The sequence below is a fragment of the Adiantum capillus-veneris genome, chromosome 27 (assembly GCF_014529385.1).
Source record: "Adiantum capillus-veneris isolate H3 chromosome 27, ASM1452938v2, whole genome shotgun sequence".
In the NCBI taxonomy this organism is placed as follows: Eukaryota; Viridiplantae; Streptophyta; class Polypodiopsida; order Polypodiales; family Pteridaceae; genus Adiantum; species Adiantum capillus-veneris.
The window spans coordinates 64,053,737-64,060,985 of record NC_140957.1 but is presented as its reverse complement, the minus strand read 5'-3'; the positions used below and the strand labels follow the sequence as shown (position 1 = coordinate 64,060,985).

At 39.2% G+C, this 7,249-nt stretch overlaps 1 pseudogene; it reads left to right on the top strand.

The window, feature by feature from the left end:
• Nucleotides 1–2,351: 2,351 nt before the first annotated feature.
• LOC147422099 (uncharacterized) lies at nucleotides 2,352–3,951 on the top strand (annotated as a pseudogene).
• The last annotated feature ends 3,298 nt before the right edge of the window (nucleotides 3,952–7,249 follow it).

Below are 7,249 nucleotides of genomic sequence, written 5' to 3'. Positions count from 1 at the left end.
TAGCATGAACATAGTGGGCATTTCATTAGAATAGATTCCTAATGAGAATTACAAGAGTGCTTGGTTGGAGAGAGCAAAAAAAAGCATAACACCTAGTTAGATAGCATGAACAATACTTTCAAAAGAGAGAGAAATTAAGCGATTGACAACAGTTGAGGACCGGATCTGCATGGAGCCGCGGTCCCCCCTCCAAAAGGCTTTGTATTATGGTTTCTCCCATCAAGAGAGACTTTGTACAATACAATTCTTTGTGTTCCTTCAAGACTAGCTAGTGCAATGAAGATGAAAGCTTCATGCACTAAGCAAAACACTTAGCAAACACAACATCAATTATCCCCGGTCTTAGACCCAAGACCTCACACACCTTTGAAGATGGTGAGAGCTAGCAGGGTATGAGAGTAGATTGAGAGGAAGAAGGAGTATCTTACGAGAAAGATGTACATCTCCTCACATAATCACTCATATTAGCATAGCTTAGCTTAGTAATTAGCATGGTAGAGGAAATGAGCATGCATTGAAGCTTGGCTCTTGGTTGGATTTGCATCCACATGCCAAGAGTGTGTCGATGTAGGCTTCTATCTCACAAGCTTGGAGTAGGTGATGAGCTCTCCATTAAAGCTTGGGAAGAGATAGTCTTTTTCTTGCTTCTCACATAGACTGTGTGAGAGTGTGTGTGTGATAATGCCTTGCAAAAATCAGCCCCCTCTCTCTCTTGGGCGAGCCCTCTTGCTAATTGCTCTTGCTATCCTCCTATTGGACCTCCCCAGGGCTAGCCAATGACTATTAAGCAGCATAAGTGATAGCCTTCTAACATGTGTCCCCCTTTCCCCTTTTGTGAGAGCTTTAGGTAATTTAATAATTCAACTAAACTCTCATTGGACCCCTTTGCCTCCTGGCCAATAGGAATCAGGCAAGCCATTGGGCTATTGAATGCTCATTGGACCCCTTGGGAGACTGTCCAATAGTCTTCTAGAGGCCTTCTAGAGGTGTAATGTATCTGTTTCAGCATTATTGAAGTATGTATACATGTAACATATTTGTTTGTTACACTCTAAAAATTGGTGCTTGTTATTGATCATATTTTTTATCAACTTGCAGGCTACTTTCTCAAAAGTTCTTACCGACAAGCAATTTCCTTCCTGCATCACACAATGAGGTGAAGAAGATGATAAGTAGTCTTGACTTGACTATTCTTCCATACATGCATGTCCCAAAAATTGTATTTTTTATAGACATCAGTACCAAGACAGTGTGATGTATACAAAAATTGTATTTTTTATAGACATCAGTACCAAGACAGTGTGATGTATACAAAATGTCAAACGCCTCGTTATAAAGAGGAGAAAGGTAAGGCCCCTAGAAAGGTATTGAGAAATTTTCCCTTGGCTCTGCGTATAAAACATGTGTTTCAAAGTCCCAAATTAGCTAAGCTTATGACATGGGGAGCAGAGCACAAGATCAAAGATGGAGTAATGCGAATCCCGCAAGATAGTCCTGTATTTGAGCATATTGATTCGCTATGGCCAGATTTCGCAAAAGAATCACGTAATTTAAAGATGGCTGTAGCATTAGATGGTGTGAATCCATTTTCTATGAAATCAAGTAAATGGTCTACATGGCCAGTGGTAGTTATTAACTATAATCTACCCCCATATCTCAGCATTAAGAAAGAGCATTTAATGCTCTCACTCTTAATCTCCAAAAAGTGATAAGTTAAAGACGTGAATGTTTATTTGGCTCCTCTCATTGATGATCTTCAAGATTTGTGAAGAGGGATTGATTTCGTGGATATGTCAAGAAGCATTGGTCAAAGACAGTTCATTGTTCGTGGGATTTTAGCATGGACTATCCACGACTTTCTAGGATATGGTTTTTGCTCAGGTAAATGGTTTAGATATATACATTGTCTCATACTTTTTTTATATATTTATTGCGCTAATCATCTTTGTTATGTTTTTCATGCAAGAATATGTATCAAGAGTTATAAAGCTTGTCCTTCGTGTGGTAATTGGTTGAGATCGACTTATAGCAAAAGCCTCGACCAAAATATATATCTTCGACACATACGATTTTTACCTGAAGAGCATCATCTACAAAATTGAAGGCAAGCCATACATTTTAACGGGAGGGTAGAAGAAGGGAGATGTCCAATACCAAACACACCAAAGGATTGGTATCTAAAGTGGATTGTTGGACCCACTATCAATTCGGAGTAGGAGATCATAAGCGGCAATGATGATGACAATGTGAAGGTGCGAGCCAGAGGAAAACGTTCTCTGGCTCAAAGTCCTTCGATATGGTACACTTTGGAATATTGGAAGGATTTGAAGATATGTCATCTTTTTTATCCTATGCATATATTTAAGAACTTTGGTCATTCGTTATGGCAACACCTTGTTGGCTTGAAAGACACAGCAGCAGCAAGGAATGACTTAAAGGATCAAAACTCAAAGCTTAATCTATGGCTACTTTTTTATGAAACTGGACGTGAGACAACCTATGAGCTTGCCCCATGGGTGCTCAGCATAGAAGAGATGCAAACTATCAACAGGAGGATTCAATTGATTCATACGCCTATAGGATATGGAGCATCTTGTCAAAACATGTTCACTTTAGATGACAAGAGCTTGTCTAGTTTAAAAACACATGATTGGCACAATTTTGTGAAGGTAAAGTTTTATCAATCTTCATAAGTATTTATTTTCTTGCATGTTTTGTTGATCGGATTAATCATGTAGACAACATGTTCTACCCCTTGTTATTGATGAATGTACTATCCAAGGAGTCCGAGATGTAATATATCGCTTTGGATCGCTTGAAAGGTATTTATCGCTCATTAAATTTTTGAATAAATTTTAGTTGATAAGTTCTTAATTCAAATATAACTTTAATATCTTCTTTCTTTTATTGATAGATGGATTACATCTAAAGAAATTGACAAAGGGTTAATTCCACAAAAGAAGCGTAAATGTATAGAGCTTATTTGTTTAATGGAGAAGGAACTTCCAACCTCCTTTTTTGATACTTAGGTTCATCTTCTAATCCATCTAGTGGACGAGATAGAGCTTGTTGATGTTGTTTCTACTCGATGGATGTTTTGGGCCAAGAGATTTATGGGAGTACTGAAAGGTCATGTACGTCAAAAATCAAGACCAGAGGGTTCTATGGTGGAAGGATGGATGATTTAAGAATGCATGTATTACGTTTGTGAATATCTTGAGCGAACCGATTTTGAAGCTCCACGTGTATGGACAAATGAGTCTTCTTCTACCATGTCAGATGAGGTATTGTCTGGTAAGGGAGTCCCTTTTCGACTTAAGATCCAAGATAATTTGGATATTTCTACTTTCATTGTCTATAATAGCGAATGCATGCAACAATTTATTGATGAGTACAAGGAGGAAATTGCAAACCAACAAGTTGGCAGACGTAAAAACAAGAGATCCATACGTCAAACCAATGTAAGTAACATCGAAGACGTACCTTCTTTCATGGATTGGTTATACACACGTATGCAATTGACGGATAGATCATGAGACAATCTCAAGGGAACAGAGATAGTTTATGATCGAATGTGAAAGAAAGGTAACTTTTGGGTTTTGAAAACTTTAAACTAAACAAGCAATAGCAATGTTCCCTTTTTTCTTATATCATTATATATTGATCTAGGCTTGAATGTATACCAATATGTGGGCTTATGGTCAACATCTTTGGATAAAAGCTATTGACAACTTACGTCTAACTCAAGATTCTTCCGTTGTTGCCTCTTTCAAGAAATTATCACGTGCAAGTTCAGAAGACACAAATCTTGTCGATAGTGAACTTGGTATTGTGGGAACCATAGTCGGCATTTATGAAATATCGTATCGGATCTTCAAACAGGTGAATGAAACCCCTCTTCATACAACAATACCATTAATTTTCTTGAATTTCGTGCATTTTGACAAGTGATTCTGAAGGTGGATTGGTTTCGTGCCAAGTATAAAGGCAATAGTGCCACAATGAGAAGAGAACCGTCCAAATTTTGGTCCGTCGACTCCTCAAAGTTAATGCGTGCAACAAGAGAGCCTTATATTCTGCCAACTCTTGTTGAGCAAGCATTTACAAGAACCCAGTTTCTCATCCATGGTGGCAAGTTGTGCACGTCCAACCTAGAGGTCGACAGTTGTTTAATTTGCGTTGACCCTGAGGAAGCAAATCAAGATGAATTGGTAACATCCTCGAATCTAGACACATCCATGTTAGAGACGTGTATAATTTCCCTTGCTGATCATGATGACATTGTAGATTATGAGAATGACAACCATCCGTACTTTGACACTACAGACACCGAAGAGGAAGAAATAGTGGATGTTGAGCACATGGAGGAAATGAACGTCAACATAGATTTAACGGCAGAGGAGTTTGAAGATGTAAACAAAGATAATGAAGATGAGATTTTATTGACGGTTAATATCAGAGATGACGATGAGGACTATTAGCCGTGCGTGTCAACTCACAAATCAACCTATATTGGGTAAGATTTACAGTAGTTCATTTTGTTAAGTCATGATTTTTATTCTTTTGAAATCGTAATAATAAGGGTGGATGGTGGGGACTCTTGTGGGTGGTACCATGATATACATGAATTTCCAAGCATGAAACAAAAACCATTTGTGGACACTTCTGTGTCAAAACAACCAGCCCAATTTGAGTATGAAAAAGCATGTAAGTCTGGCGGCAATGACCCCCCTTGGGATAAAACAAGCCAAGATGTAAAGCGCCACTCAAGTAGCAAAAAATCCTCTTGACTGCCTGCCAATGCTTAGACCTTAGGCTATACATAAATCTGCTGACTTGTGAGATTGAAAACTCAATATCTGGCCTTGTGTTGCATACATAGATGAGGCAGCCAATAGCAGTTTGGTAAAGAGTGAAATCAGCAGTATCACCAACATCATGTAGACTCAATTCCATCTATCATTTTATATAAGTGCATCATGTTTTGATTGCATGACAACCATCCAATTCTTTGAATTCTGTGCTTCATCAAAGACAGAGGTTTTGTCAACATCATGTAAGATAGACACAGCCAAAGCATAACAATCTGATGCATAAGAGGCATGGCGAGAACGTGAACGAGTACGACTAGACAAAGGTGCATCCAATTTACTGTCACACAAAGTGTGCACCAACCATTTTGGCATACCTCAAGCCTGCTTATTTTTAGCCCTTTCCTCATCAAGTACATCATGTACATCTGCATCAGTAATAGGCTGATCTGTAACATTTTCAGAAATCCCCATCGGATGTACATTTTCCTCATTGGAATTTACATTCGTACTTCCACCACTAAAAAGAGGCAAAAAAGTGTCATAAATGTCATGTGAGCTTACATTATTGTCTCTAGTACATGACAACAAAGGTTGAACATAATCTTCCACAAACACAACATCACGTGAGACCAAAAGACGCATTGTTTGCGGATGGTACAACCTGTACCCTTTTCTTTTAGCAGTATAACAAAAGTAAATACATTTGACAGCCTTATCATCCAATTTCCTGTGCTGCACTTGTGGCACTAAACCATAAGCCAAAATCAGAAAACACGCATGTGCTCAATAGATGGCTTTCTATCATGCCATGTTTCATATGGAGTCATACACTGCAACGCTTTTGTAGGACACCTGTTGAGTACATAAGTGGCACACATGACAACCTTGATCCAAAACAAATGTGGTAAATCTTGACTCTTGACCATACATCTTGCCATTTCTATAAGAGACCTATTTTTCCTCTCAGCAACACCATTTTGCTGAGGCATATAAGAAACTATACATTGGTGTTTTATCCCACGGCTAGCTAGAAATGCATTAAATTCATGAGACATATACTCCCCCCCTTGATCGTAACGGAGGGTGTCCATAGGACATATACTCCCCCCATTGATCATAACGGAGGGTGCCCATAGTACATTTCAAGACATTTTTAGCCATAGCCAAAAATTGTTTGAAGCACATGAACACTTCAAACTTAGCTTTCAATGGATATACCCATGCATGCCTGGAGTAGTCGTCAATGAAAGTCACAAAGTACAAGTAATTTCCCAAGGATGGAGTTTACATAGGCCCACAAACATCACTATGCACAAGTTGCAATCTACATGTAGCACGAACTGACCCATAGCAAACAAGTTTTTCTTCTTCGTGGATCATCAAGCACTGCTATATCTAGTAAACAAACCTTGCAACACTAGAAGAATTGTTCGCTGGTTTATACTGCTGCTTGAGTTTGACTTCACAGTGGTAGTAAAAAGGGGACCACACACCAAAGAGCAGATAATCTTTCACGACTATTTCATGGGGAAGCACTTGAATGTGTCGATGATGACCTTCCTGATTCATATTTGTTTAACATTGAAATGGTGCTGAGATGGAGCAAAGAGGTCATTCCTCTACTCACAATTGGCTCATTGCAGATAGAAAGACAACCATCAATTATCCATCAAACATGAAATCTCTAGCTTTTAGCAGGACGGTTGTACAAACACGATAAGGATGGGATACTGAGACTATGTGTACAGCCAAAAGATACCACCTACTACCTCAAACAAGATCATATACAAAACACGGGATTTCACAATGGTGAAACACAAACAGGCCAATGGCTACAGAGACTCGGCGTCTACTGGACAAACATGGAACACAGTGTCCATACATATGTAAAATCCTACGATAGTTGTATAATGCAACCCCCAGTGGAACATGCCACCATGTTTCGCATAGTACAAGAACCTAAATGGAGTGCTCACATAGTTGAGTACTTAAGAAACCAAACCTTTCCAGCGGAATGGGGCAAAGCAAGAATGAGAACTGTTGAAGAAGAGGCCAAACACTCTGCTCATTGCCAACCAACTGTATAGGCGGGGAAACGACAAACAACTACGGTTGTGTGCTACAGAAAGTGAATATTACGTTATCCTAGATCAAGCACACTCAAGACAGCTAGGGGGACACTTCTATGTTGATAAAACAACAAGGCTTGTGCTACCCTCAGGCATATGGTGGCCAACCCTGTTTATGGATGCAGAGATATATGTCAAACGATGTGATGAATGTCAATGCACAAAACCACCCCAAAGGAGAGATGAAATGCCGCTGAGGCCAATGATGGGTGTACGTGCTTTTGCCAAATGGGGCATTGACTTCATTGGTCCATCATACCTCCAAGATACAGGACTCACGCATAATACATCATTGTAGCAATAGAC